The sequence below is a fragment of the Corvus kubaryi genome, unplaced genomic scaffold (genome assembly GCF_017639235.1).
Source record: "Corvus kubaryi isolate FWS band 111438036 unplaced genomic scaffold, C.kubaryi_AGA036_p1.0 37216, whole genome shotgun sequence".
NCBI lineage: Eukaryota > Metazoa > Chordata > Aves > Passeriformes > Corvidae > Corvus > Corvus kubaryi.
This window is the reverse complement of record NW_024581061.1, coordinates 1,109,412-1,123,561: the sequence shown is the minus strand read 5'-3', so window position 1 is coordinate 1,123,561 and position 14,150 is coordinate 1,109,412.

Genomic DNA, 14,150 nt, shown 5'->3' with positions numbered 1-14,150 from the left:
AACCCACAGTATACTGCAGAGAAGGTCCTTACCCTCTGACAATTGTGTGTTTACAACGAGTCTGAGTATAATTGCTCTGATGGGCTGTCAAGGAAAAGATTAATTTGGCAAAGATTAGTATTGACTTGCTGTTTATTAAGGCTTTTAAACAGCTGTATCTGGCAACATTCCTATAAGTGCTTGTTATGTCTGAAAATCAGGCTCACACCCGGGTGCTTGCCAGCTGTTGCTAAACAATCTTACCACTTAGAGTATCTTTCTCCAGGCCAAACAGCAAGAGCAAAGTATTGCCAAATCAGTCTCTTTCATCCTGTCACTTTTCAGGGGATCTGAGAGCTCAGCTATCAGTTGATGGATGAACGGCTGAGCTGATAGCAGCTGCCAGGAGAAGCAGGGTAGTTAGAGAGGTGTTACACCACGCCTAGGGGAGGGGTGCTGCTCTTAGTCACCTCATCGACATGGAAAAGCACAGCTTGCAACTGGGGTTATGTGTAGGGGCTTTAAATCCCTTAACGTCTGGGATCAAAGTTGGATAGGAGGCAGAACTCCAGAGCAAGTGGTTCATCCCCTCAGGCTCTGATGGATAAAGCCAGCAGGATAGGAGGGTACAGTAGACGCCATTAATCTTTATAAAATGAACCAACATTTTCTTCTATGACTTTTTTTACCCAGACTGCTGATAAACAAAAGTCATAAAAGTCATGCACACAAAATACTCTGGAAACCTGTAAAACCTGTAAAAGGAAAGATGTCAGCTGTTATTTTTGTTACATTACTTAAAACATTTCAGCTGGCATTGTAGGCTTTAGTAGCAAGCTCAGAAACAAATAATACCAGTGGAAAGAAGGATAAACGGCTGCAGCTAAATGCCAATACAAATAACCATGTGTTACAATTAAAGTTGATTTGGCCTTTCAAATAGAAATCTGATTTTCTGGGATTAATCTCGACCTTTTCAAGTTGCATCAGGCTGAAATAAGTTGTCAGAACAGATGTGAATTTTGTTTGCAGAGAACAATTGTAATCCAGTAACCCTTAGAACATCAGCATTTTCCAGACTGCCGGCCAGCTGAGCAGTGAGGATGCAGACAGCAGACACCGAGCACACACAGCAGGCAGAACCAGAGAACTCAGAGCCATGTCCAGAGGCTGGATGTTTAGGTCATAAAATTTCAAACTCAAACCAAAATACTTTTCCTTTGAACTCTGAATTTACCAAACAGCAGAGTGTATACACAACCTCCTGGGGAAAAAAAAATATTAGATCAAGGATGGATGTCTTTGTTATCTTTACAAACTGTGTTCTTTAGCTAAATCAAACATACAAGTAGGTGATCTTCCATGTGCCACTTTTTCACAGAAGGCTGGGCACACATTTTGTAATGCAGAAGTCTCCGAAGGCTCTAAGAATCACCCATTTCAGATGCTGCTCTAAACTGCTTTCTAAGAAGTTCTGCCTTACAATTGGCCTGGCTCCAGTAGTTTCAAAAAAAATAAAATAGAAAGGAAGACAAAGAAAACATCTAGTGAACATTCTGGTTTCTCAAACTTTGATGCATGCAGTCAAAAATTTCCCAGCTTTATGCACAGCATATATGCTGACCTTGGTGCTCCCATAGTGCTGAGTTTCAGTGGAAAGTGAAAGAAGTCCAAAACCTTTCCAATGTGGGCTGGGGGTGGGGGCACATGGGGTGCTAGCACAATACCTGTGGCAGCATAAGCCCTTTGCAGACACAAAGCCTGCAGGCTGCTTTTGTAATTCCAACTTTCCTCACAATGAAACACCTGGATCCATGTTTGTGCCATCAGTACAGTCATATTGTTAAATACTGAAGATGCAAGAAAGATTTTTCCTGCTGTCTATGTAGCACAGCTTAGATAGCAACATGAAGATCCAAAGTTCATTCAAAAACATATCACCACTTGAATAAAAAAGGCTGATGCCCTAATTAGCAGAGGAAGCCTTCATGTTTTGCTCAGAGTTCAAAATAATGAGCTGAGCCTCTCCACTTCTCTGGCATACAAGCATGTGCTACATGGTTTTGTTAAAGAGATGAATATGAAAGGAGGTAAGTGATGTGCCCAGGGACACAGAGTAATTTAGAGGAAAGGTAGCTAAGATCTGAGAGTTTTGAAAAACAGTCTTCTGCTTTAGTCATAACTAAGGTTCAAAATCTGTGAAGCAGTGCTCAGGTCCAGAGGGGCAGCTTTAACTTAGGTGAGATTTTACAAATAATGAAAAGGGGGAAGTTGCCAGGTTTTATTTGTCTTCAGCAGTTCTACTTTTAAGTCATATGTGGACAGCTGAGTGCTATTTTTGAACTTAACTCTAAATTAATTTTAAAAGATTAAAATAAAAAGAAGTCTGAGTAATCTCTGGTTTTAGGTTCCTGGAATCCTTGATTAAAATATCAAAGCTCATGAGACTGGAATTTTGACTATATCATTCATATCCTTCAAGCTGATTTATTTCTCTTTTTTTTTTTTTTTCCCAGAATTTCTGCCTAGAACTCAATGAAGCCTTTTACCTGCCTTTCTACATCAGACCTAAGAAAGCACCATACAAACACATATTTCTTCCACCAAGAAGACTGATAAGACTCACCAGGAGAGAGTCATGACAGCTGCGTGGGACTGTCCTGCATCTGCATCCACAGCAGAAGCTGCTCTCTGCAAGCAGGCTGGAAGCAGATGCACAATGAGCTCCCAGCAGGAAGGTCATGCCTCTGCAGTACATGGCTGATAGATTTTCAAGGCTGAGTATTTCTAAACTCTCAAGGGAGAATTTTTTGAGGACAATTTGAGCAAAAGTCAGAAATAGGCCATCCTATCTTCTTGTAGTGTTGTCACCTTCAGACTGGGAAGGAACATGACTCCAGAAGCAGGACCCTTTCCAGAAGTGACCCTGATACAAGGAAAACATTGACATACTGGAGTGAATCCAGAGGAGGCCATCATGATGGTCAGGAACTGGAACACAGGGCTAAGGTGGAGGGCTGAGAATGCTGGATCTGGTCAGTCTCAAGGAGAGGAGTTCCCTCTGCAGTCTGTAACTGCACAGTGGAGCTGTAGAGAAGACAGAGCAAATCTTTCTGGAGGCATACATGAATGGCAAGAGACAACAGACACAAGCTGAAATAAGGAAAGTCCTGATTAGATATTAGGGTAAAAATAAGCACATGGGGAAGGTTGAAAACACTGAAACAGGAGCCCAAAGAGACTGTGGGGTTTCCATACTTGAAGATACTCAAAAGTCAACAGGATAGCCCTGAAGAGCCCTTTCTAAGTTGTACCAGCTTTGCCTGTAGGCATCAGATGGACCAGAAAACCTGCAGAGATCCCTTCCAATCCAGGCTAGTCTGTGATTCAGTTTCACACCAAACCCCCTACACATAGGATCGAAAGAAAGCCCAGCAGATCATGGTTGTTTGGTTCAAATTGTGAAAGGGGGTGAGAGTTGGTTACTTCCTGTTACACAGCTTGTGCTACAGTAAATTGTGCTATTTTAAACTGAGGTTTTGCAGTCTGGTTTTACATGTACAGAAAAAACAAAAGTGAATGTCATTTGTATCTGAGTTTCCTGTAGAGGTTTATTTAAGGGGAGAAAAAACCTCCCAAGCAAACCATAAATGCTAATCCACTAATCACTTTTCTGAAATGAATTTAGATTGCATTATTAGGAGCACAAATTTTAAGCGAAGACCAGAAGGAGTGTATTGGTTTTGCCAAAGCAAAACTAACTGGTTAAAGCTTGGACTCTGAAGAGCAAGGCCTCAGATAAATGAAGGAAAAGATACAGTTTTCCTTTTTAAATTTTTTTAACATATAGCATTCAGAATAAGTCTCTGTGGGCTTCAGTATGTGACTTTATATTTTAATGCTTTTCCTCCACCAGATGGTTTAGATAAAAACCTATTAGTTTCATTTATGCAAATAGTTTCATACAAAAAATGTCTATTTTTAACATTTTTGCCTCAAGGCTTAGATATAGTTTTTTTTTTTTTTTTTAGAAGTGGAGAAGTTTTCACTGGTGTCTAATATTTTAATCATCATCATTCTTACCATTAAACAAAATTCATACCAGAAAGTGGTTGATGAGTCCTCTAAAAGAATTTATGTCCAAAAAAGTGCATTAAAATTACTTCACAATTTGATTTATGCATCTGTTCATACAACCTTTATGTGCTTGCAACTTTCCATGATTATTTCAATCTCTGCAAAAGTAGTGTATATGTTCTGTCAAATATAATGATGCAAACCCTTAATCTTCCTTTTTTTTTTTTTTTTTTGTCTTGATGTCATTGCTTTGGAGAATACATTCAGTGTGTGAAAACTGGAGGAGTTCCACTACTGGAAACTCTAATTGCCATTACACGCAAAATCCTCTCCAGTTTCCAGAGACAGGAAATTCCCCCTAGCATTGAAATTAATGTGGCTCTGCTTTGCACATGCTGAGGGGAGGTTAGGAGGGCATACCTGAGGCATTTTAAGTGTGTAATGTCTTCCTATATCACTCAAAGAAATCTTTTGGGACTGAGTGAAGCAGAGCATGAGAAACACCAGAATCTCTTCATGGTCATCATGGTTGGTCCACACCAGACACTATGTGCCATTTTCTCTCATCTCAGCAGGGCTCTCCAGGTGCTCAGGGGTGTCCAGCACCCAGCCATTGGTCCTGCAGATCAATAGGACCTAACAGTAACACCTGATGGAGGCATGCTCTTAGGAAGCTGATCGTGCTGGCCTCCCTTTGCAGCCAGAGGAGGAGGATCAGTACCTCCATGGGCCTTATTATGTAGGAAAAAAATCCTCTCTCCTTTGCCTAATTCTCTAAAACGTATGGAGATCTTAAATACCTATGCCTACACTGGGAAATAATTTTGCTGAGTAGGAGTTAATCAGCTGGTTGAAGAAATGCAGGGGACCAAAGCTCTGACAGATCCTCTGCATCAAGTTCAGGAGTTTCACGTAGGACTGAATTTACTGTCTTCCCCTGCACTGCACCTCATCACCTGTAACTCAGCAATCCACACACCAGCAATTAGGGGGCTGAACTCACATTTAGACCCTGGCAGGTATTTAGCAAAATGCCCTGTTAACACAGAGATTTAAAACAAACAAATAAACCTTACATGTGTTTTCCTGGGTTGGGCACTTCAGGTACTGTGCCATAAAAAAAAATGTTGACAAGTAGCTGTGGGAAGAAGAAGGTAAGGGAGTCAAAAGCAAGAAAAAATGGAGCAGAAGAAGGGAAATAAAATGCCCATCTGTCTTCAAGATGTGGGTTGGTGTAGTATCACATTCTGTTGGACATTCAGACAACCTGAGCATATGTAAATAGAAACCACTCAGAAGAACAAAACTCTCCATGGAATAAAGGGATTTCCAGTCCTGAGTACATTGCTTGCAGGGTTTACACCACAGGGGCAATACACTGATGGACTGTGACTTCATATATACATCACTGTATTGTTATAGCTCTTAGGATGTTCAGGAGGTTGTAATTAGTGAGCATCAGGGTGTGTAAGCCCCCTGCATGGTGCTGCCAAGGCTAATCCATGTCAGTGCCTACAGGCAATGGTGGAAAATAAAACATTTCAATGAACAGCACCAGGAAAATCTAAGCCAGGCCAAGACAGCCACAAACCCCTGTGATATGAAATAAAAGCAAATGAAATAACCCATGGGTCAGAAATACCTGCTGATCCAAGACTTATTTTTATGGTGTGCCTCCTGAATCAAGATAAAAATCTAGATAGGAAAATGGCAAATGGGAATGTTGTGGTGTTTATTTCCTCACAAAATAATCCAAACAGATATAAGCACATCACTTATACTGAGGGCTAGATGAGACATCTCCGCCCCACAGAGATTTTTACACCAGGAATAGGTAACTGTCCCATCTGATGCTCTTCAATGGATTGTGAGACGTAGATCCATTTGCCAAGGTCAAAAGTTAGTGAACTCCTTTTGTCATTGATGACCCTCAGCTTTCCATTTGACAGCAGGTAAAGGTTTCAGGGTTTTATTTCCTTTTGGGTCAGTCTGTCCCTTCCCTGGCAACCCTGCTCCACCATAATGCCTTGGCCCCACTGCCTGGCCTCTCAGACACCTGCCACAGGAGTATGGCAGACACTCAGACTATAGGAGATATCTCTCACAGCCTGGTAAGGAGTCTAATAAGTGCATTTTGGGGGATTTCCACACCCAAAATGCTGCATCAGCACACCAATGGAGCAGCAGGTGGATGGGCAAAGCTACTGAGTTACATCTTCATTTATCCTTCTCCTCCAGCATTTTTTTGATCTTTCCTCTCTGTGCTTTGAAGTCAACTGGGTCATCAGCCTTTGAAGTTGGGCCATCAGCCATTGCCAACTATTTCAGTCATACCTGAAAAATTAACTTTTCAGTCACACCTGAAAAATTAACTATCATGTGCCATGTAAAACTTAAGTAGACTAAGAACCATCCCCATGGCTGGTATTTTACAGAATTGCATTCCAATTGTATGGAATTCAGCACATTCCTCTGGGTGAGCAGCCTTCCCCTCCCCCCTGTGCTCTAAGGGAACTCTCTCATCACAGCAGCAAATAGTCATTACAGTGATTCTGTCGTGATGAATGTTTATATCAGGGAAACAGATTCTAAAAGAATAATGTGTATCCAGTTGGAGAAAACTGACCCAAACCATGACTTGTGTGCCCTCGAAAGAGCCGTGAGTTGAATTACAATGAACCATTCATGAATAAGCTGCATATCCAGAAACAGCCAGCTCATCTCTCTAAACACCAGGCTCATGGCACACATTTGCAAACAGAAAAGCAATGTAACTCATCTTTTGAACAATCTGCTGTAACTGATTTGCCTGCATTGGTTACTTTCCAAATGGTTCCTTTTATCTTGTTTGGGAAAAGAAATTGATCTTGAGATTTTAATGCCCTTTCCAAAATGAATCAGAAGGTATCCTCTTAAGAGACACATGCAAGTCAAGAAGCCTAAGAAGGTGTTTCTCAAGTAAGACCTCATTCTCTATCATCACAACTAAAGGGACTTTGCCATTGTTTTGAATACAACTGAATAAAAAAGTAGAAAACCAATATAGACTGCAGAAATGTATGAGCGAAGCCAAGCACTGAACGGTATTCAATGAATGCCTTAATTCCATGCTATGCTGTTTTTCAAAAGGGAAACAGATAAAATAGGTAAAGGCACAGAAGCAAACACTTAAAATGAATGAAGCTGTGTTTCAAGAGAGAGACAAAATTCGCTATTGTCCTCAAAACAGAGTCAGCCTTCCTTGTCCTTAGACAAGCCAGAGATTTAATTTTCCTCACACAAAGGAAGGGCTCGCAATGGAATAAGCATCCAATTTGCAATATGACATGTGACTGTTCCACCTGCTTTGGGCCATGCAGAGAACCTGCCTCTCTCCAGAGGATGCTGCTACAGCAAGGTCTCCATGGGGATTTAAAAAATTACAGAATTACAGCCTGTGATGACTTCTGGATATGAGCAAGTTTGGCCTGAACAGGATAAAAAAGCTCAGGTAAAAAAAATTATCTTACACTTCAGCACATCTTTGGGATTTAAAAGGTGTAGCAGCACGGCCAAATAACTTATTTCACCACTTCAGTGTTGGACCCTGATATATCTGTGTTTCTTAAGCGGTAGCTCACTTGAGAGGTCTCTCTTGGAATCATAGAATCACTGAATAGCTTGCATATTAAATGTCACCTAGTCCAACTCCCCTGGAATGGGGAGGGACAATTTTTGCTAGATCAGGTTGCTACAGGCCCCATCCTGATCTGATTCCTGCTCAGGGCTCCATCAAGCCTGCCCTTGAATGTTTCCATTAATGGAATGGGATGTCCAACATGGGGTGCCCAACCAATTCCTCATCCATCAAACAGGTCGTCGATCCAATCCATGTCTCTCTAGTTTAGAGAGAAGGATGTTGTGCGGGGCTCTGTCAAAGGCCTTACAGAAGTCCAGGTAGATGACATCTGTAGGCCTTCCCTTGTCCACTGCTGTAGTCACTCCATTATAGAAGGCCACTAGGTTGTTTAGGCAGGACATCTCCTTGCTGAAGTCAAGAAGTTCCTCTTCACTCCAGGCCTAAGTATGGTTTTAAGTCCATTTCCCTACAGAAACCCATTAGTTTTGTCCTTGAGGATGAAAAAGACCATGACAACCCCAGCACCATCCACACAATGACCATCACCCCTAAGGAGCCTGTTCCCATTCCCTATCTTTCCTGCCATGTGTTCCAACAGGCTACAAAATCCTCATCTCTTAATGCAAACTGATCTGTGTGTTGTGGCTCTGGGATGGGATAGGGCCACTTCTGGAGTTGTATGTAAATGTGAAAGGAAAGGAGTTTTAGTTTCAATTTTGAGTTTGCAAGCTATCTCTCTGAGATAGTAAAAATAATTTTGTAAATGCAATAGCATTTTTTAATGTAGGTTGTGCCAAACATAGAGTGTGAACTGAAGGAAACTAATGGGAGAACACAATAGACAACATCAAGACTAAGTATTTGATAGTTTCCCTCTACTAAGTATTATCAGTAGCACTAAATTCAGCCATGTGAATTATTATCCCAAGTCATGACTCATAATATGAAAAAGGCCATATCTGAAAACTCTGATCAACATAAATTATGCAGCTTATAAGTAATTTCAAATTTATGTTTTGTTTCATTTTGTGACTCATGGCTGTAGTGATATCTCAATCCCAAAGCACTGAAGAGTCTGCTATATGCCAACCAGAAATGCATCAATTCTGCAAGCAGCAAATGGAGTGAGGTGGGCAGGGTGTACAGCCAGATCTGGAGCTGACTGGGAGGTGAAAATGTTTGCTACTAAGTCAGATTCCTGTCATTATCCATAGATGTTTGAATAAAAGCAGGAGAGTTCTTACTCTTTGGGGACAGAGAAAGTTATCTGCCAAGATAGGCATGGATGGAATAGTCTGAGAAGATGATCACTTGTGAGCAGTGACTGTCATTCACTTTGGGGGTAAACCCAGTGGTGTAGTTGTTGCTCACTGTTGAGTACCATAGGACATACAATCCTGAGTGATACCCTCCAGATTGGTGGGGTTCTTTTCAGCCTCTGTACCTAGGTCAGGTGGCATTACCACAGGCCTTTTCTATCTCCATGCTGTGGAGTTTTAGCCCAAAGTCTAAGAACAGTCTTTTCCAACACAGAATGAGACAGAGAAGCAGCTGCACAGAGTGTCCCACTGTCATGGAGCAACACATTACCATAATAGCAGCCAGATGGCCAGCCTTTGCCTTTATTATTGGAATTACCATTCATCTCACAGGAGCGCTGAGATTTCCCAGCCAAAACTGGCACTTGACAGACACATGATAAAATGCATCCTTCACTTACAGAGGTTTCCATCCAAAACATCAGGACAGACAAAAAGGAAGAAGCAGGTATACAGAGAAGTTAATGGCTGACCAGTGGTTCTAAACAGAGCAGTGGCAGAGCCGGAGAGCTGGCGGGTGCTGCACTCCCCTCCTGGCCACACCAATCACCCCACAGCTGCAAGGGCTCACAGCTTCCCAGCCTGCTTGAGACCTGCACAGGCCCCAGTGTGAAAGCTCCCAATCACTTCCTAGGCATGTGCCAGGGTTACTCCTGCTGCGCCATAGTAAATACCAGTGTGGCAATACCAGTGTGGCAATACCAGAGGGCAAAGCGAAGTTTCAACATGTTAAAGACAGATTGTTCCTGGAAACCATCCTATCCTGGCCACCCCTGGATTAAAAATGATGACAAATAAGATCTTCCAGTGTCTCCTTGCTCTGTTACTGATACAAACTGAGATTTTATCTTTGTCCTCTCCCATTAGGGGAAAAATATCTCAATGGTTAGTAAGAGTGTAGAGAAAGATCCCCCATCAGATAGTACATGCGCACTGGCTTTGTTTATTGTAAACCCACAAGGAGTCACATGCCTTTTTGTTTTTAATTTTGCTAAGATCAGAAAAATCAGTTTAACAGAAGCAACAAAACCTTACCCACAAAGGTAAAAAGCCCAGGGTGAAAGATATGGGGGATTATTGAGGTAGGTCACATTTTTCTCTAAAGTTGAGTAAACACCTCAAACTGATAAAATCTTGCAGACACACTTCATTTGATATGAGAAAGCATCTGTGGGAGGGATGCATCTGTTCATTATCACTCATGGGTTTAATTGTATGGTTCTTATCACCCAGTGGTGTTTTCAAAGTTACCACAGGCACTACTGTCTGTCCAACTTCAAGGAGAGAGAATATAGTGATGAGTGACTTGTTTCAAAATGGAAGATAGTTCCAAATAACCTGTTTTGCTTCTGAGAAAAGGGAAAGGAGCAAAATCTGGGCAGTGGTGTCTCCTGTAGGAGTCAACCTGATACCTTGGAGAATAACAGGCTGTTTTGAAAGACCATCTGGCTCCAATGAGTTGGCTATTACTCTGCCTAGCAGTCACTGGAGCTAGCGTGATTCCTTTTACCCCAGAGAAGAAGACTTACCCTTTTGCCTTACTTTAAAATAAATAAGTGAACCAAAACAATTTTCTATTTCTTTTGAAAAAGCAACTTGGAGCTCAGAAACAAAAAGGAATTCCGGGTGAGAGGCAAAAAGCAGTAGGAATACAGAAAAGAAATATGAAAGACAAATTGATATGAGGGGTGATGTTATTAGAGATATTTTGTCCATGCTTTCTTGCAGTGATGCCCTCAATGGTTGTCACCTCTCCCCTCATGCTCTGCTCCCAGACTCAGGTCTGTGGTTCGAGTTCTAGTTTCCACTCAAAGCCTCCAACATCAGAAAATGAAAAAAAGGGTCACCAAATTATTTTCAAATCAGTTTTCCTACTTTCCCATGAAAAAAGAAATAATCATTGCAGGGCTGAAATAGTCCTCTCAGTGTGAGTTTAATTAATTGAAGCAAGATAGTCCGCAGGAACCAAGTCATAATTCCCATTAAAAACACTGTAGTAAGTAACCCTGTAGCTATAGATGAGGGAATTTTTTCATTACTATTTCAATCTCAACCCTTCAGAAATCCTTTTTGTATTTCAGCCATGACTCAGCTGATTTAGGTACTTTAATTCCTTCTTTCTTCCTTCTTGCTTTCCATATTATTCTGTATTCTCTGACAATACGGACATGAAATTCATGCTGTGAAAGACGAGAGGTAATCTCTGATAGCTACTTGAAAGCTCGAGTTCAAAATAATCTTGTGACACAAAGGGCTACTTTTCCTTGTTCTGTAGATTTATACTCAATACTGGTCACATGCCAAGGAGTTTACCAAGATGTTTATTTCCCCACATATGGCCATCTCAGTGTGCCAGTCTATTGAACTACACTCAAGAGTAGCCATCCACTGCAATTAGGTGACATATTACATTAAAAAAAATAAGCAAACACATTATGATGATATCTGAGGATTTCTTCTCCCTAATGCTCTAAGAAGATTAAGTTCCCAAAACTGTTTGTTTATCCAAAACTTTGTTATCACAGACACCGAGATTCAGGTGGTTCAATCTCTCTCACTCTTGTGGCTTGGTTTTGGTTTTCTGGTTTTTGTTTTTTTTTAATTGAAAAGCCCTAGATTTGGCTGGGGTCAAGGCAGTAAGACAGAGAGTTTTGAATGTTCAGCTCCTTTTGGCTTGCACCTCCTCTGGTGCCTTTCCTGTGTTCAGAGTCCTGCTGTTCCTGTCTGGTCCCAGAGGTGTTTTTTTTGCTGCCCTGCAGGAAGGCACTGCCTCTGGCTGCCCACCTCCCTTTCAGCCCCTGCCACAGGCAGTGAGCTGGGCACAGGACAGTCAAGCTGGTCTCAGGAACTTTGTCTCTTTCCTTTCCAGGACTGGTCCACACCCAAGCTTGCCTTGTTGATCCTTTTTTAAGCTGCCTTAACTGAAATTACTGCAAATCCTTTAGAATTTGAACCCGAGGAAGAAATTGTCTAAAATCTACTGAGCATCTGTACTCAACACTTTCTTGTTGAGCTGGTGCCTTTCTTTTTGTCTTTTCTCTGTCCTTCAAGTAAAACAGTACTAAGTGTCCTGCATATACTGACACTGGCTCTACCATAGAGCCCCATGACTGCAGCTGTGCCCCCTCCCCTCCCAGGCCCTGCTTCTGCCTGAAATTAGTTGCTGCTGGAACTAGCAGAGCTGTGTCCTTTAGGATAGAGTAAACCCTTCATTCAGTACAGCCCTGACCCCAGTGGTAAGTCTGAGCTCAAAATAAATGTAAGTTCCCCAAATTAGGACTTTCAGATCTTGTGCTCCCCAACTTCTTCACAATTCCTTTGTCTGTAAACTAGACCAGCACCATTCAGAGGGCTTTGTCACAACTCATCTGATTCTGTGTCGTTTCAGATCTCTGTTAAATCCAAACAGTTTTAGTAATATCGTGCTATGTTTCCACCATTCAAATTGAAATATAATTGAATTGTGTTTCCTACAGCTGTTGACCACACAAAAACAGTAAAGCATATCAAGATACTACTCATTTAAGCAGAAAAAGAGAACACAGAAGAGTTTGTATATGTCCCCTGCAGCCAAAGCATTGCTTCTGTAAGAAATGTAATTTTTGCTTCTTTCAAGTTTTTAATGTTTTTCCTATGCAGATTTTGTAGGTTTGCATTTTATTTCCTAGTTTGGGTGGGATTAAAAAAAAAAAAAGTGGAGTTATTTGATTTGAGAAAATGATTGATGCTTTGGACGTGAACTCCTAAGTTAAGGGGCATTTTTATGGTGCCCATACTTTCCTTACCTCATCAAAACAATGCCCTTAAAAAATAGAAAACACTTTCTTCCAAGGTTTTTTATGTGTGGTCTGACATTTTCAGTCACAAACCCGGAATTTAAACTTAGAATGCATCTTTCAGCATGCTTTTTCTATCTTCTACTTTTCTTTGAACAGTGACTAATGTGGTCCCTTGCTTACAGTTCTAAGTTCCCAAAGAAACAGGGAAAAAGTTATGCTTTGGAAAATTTTCCTGTACTTCCCTTCAAAGGGCAAAGTCCAATTATCACCAGCTGATGGTCTCCTAAATGATGGACATCATTTATATCAGGGACTGTGTAGTCTGATGGGCAGTGGCTTCACTCCATCTGAAAACTTGTCTCCTGGCAGAGTAAAGAAGACTTTCACTCCCCATTGCTAACGCTTTGGAGGATAGATCCACAGATCCACCACACCAATCTGTTTCTTTACACCCTTCCAAAATATAACACAAGTGAAAAACCAGTCCCCGTCCCCGACAGCTACTTATAAATGCTTACTGGAAACACAGGGAAGCCCTTCTCCTACCAACATTCAAATCCACTTTCAGCATTGGGAAAGCACAGCAGGGCAGTAGCTATTGACACCACTGTTGCACAGTCAAGGTACCAATGCCCTCTCTCCTAAGGTATTAATAATTATATTCCTCTGTATTAAAGTAATAGTAAGAACTGTCAAATCAAATCATAAGGGTAAACATGGAGCTAATCAGAAAGGAGACTTAGGAGTTACAGTATAATTCCCCCAAATCCCCCAGCCTAATTAGTGAAGAAGATAAACTGGTTGACAGATTGCACAGCTAGAAAAACATAAAGCAAAGAAGGTTATAATATTTATTATTACTGTATAAGACAGTGATTAGACCCCCAACCTATGTACAGATCTAATCACCATCTTCTGGAAAGGATAATAGCCAGCCCTGTGAGTCTAGTTTGACAAATTAATCCAAGCCTGATCCAAATAAAGAGATTTGTAGTTTTCAATGAAAAATTAACTCCCTGGCTGTGCAGTGGGAACATCACCACATGCACTAATGGCTTTGTTACTGAGAGACAGTGCTGCACCGTGCCTGTGCTCAAGGGTGTGTCACACAGCACATGGTTTGGTGCTGCAGCAAGGGCAAAGAATTAATGTAAAAATTTGTGTCTTGCCAAAGCATTAGTCATCATAGGACACAAAACCTAGTCCTAGGATGTAGACAGTAGTCGACAAAGTGTGGGCTGACAAAGCTGGTCATTATCTATTCCATGGCCTTCTTGAAGGACATCTATATATTCCTGAAAGGTTACAGAAAGTAAATTTCTCACACTGAGTATCCCACCCACAGTGCAGAAAAAGATCACACAAAACAGATTTCAT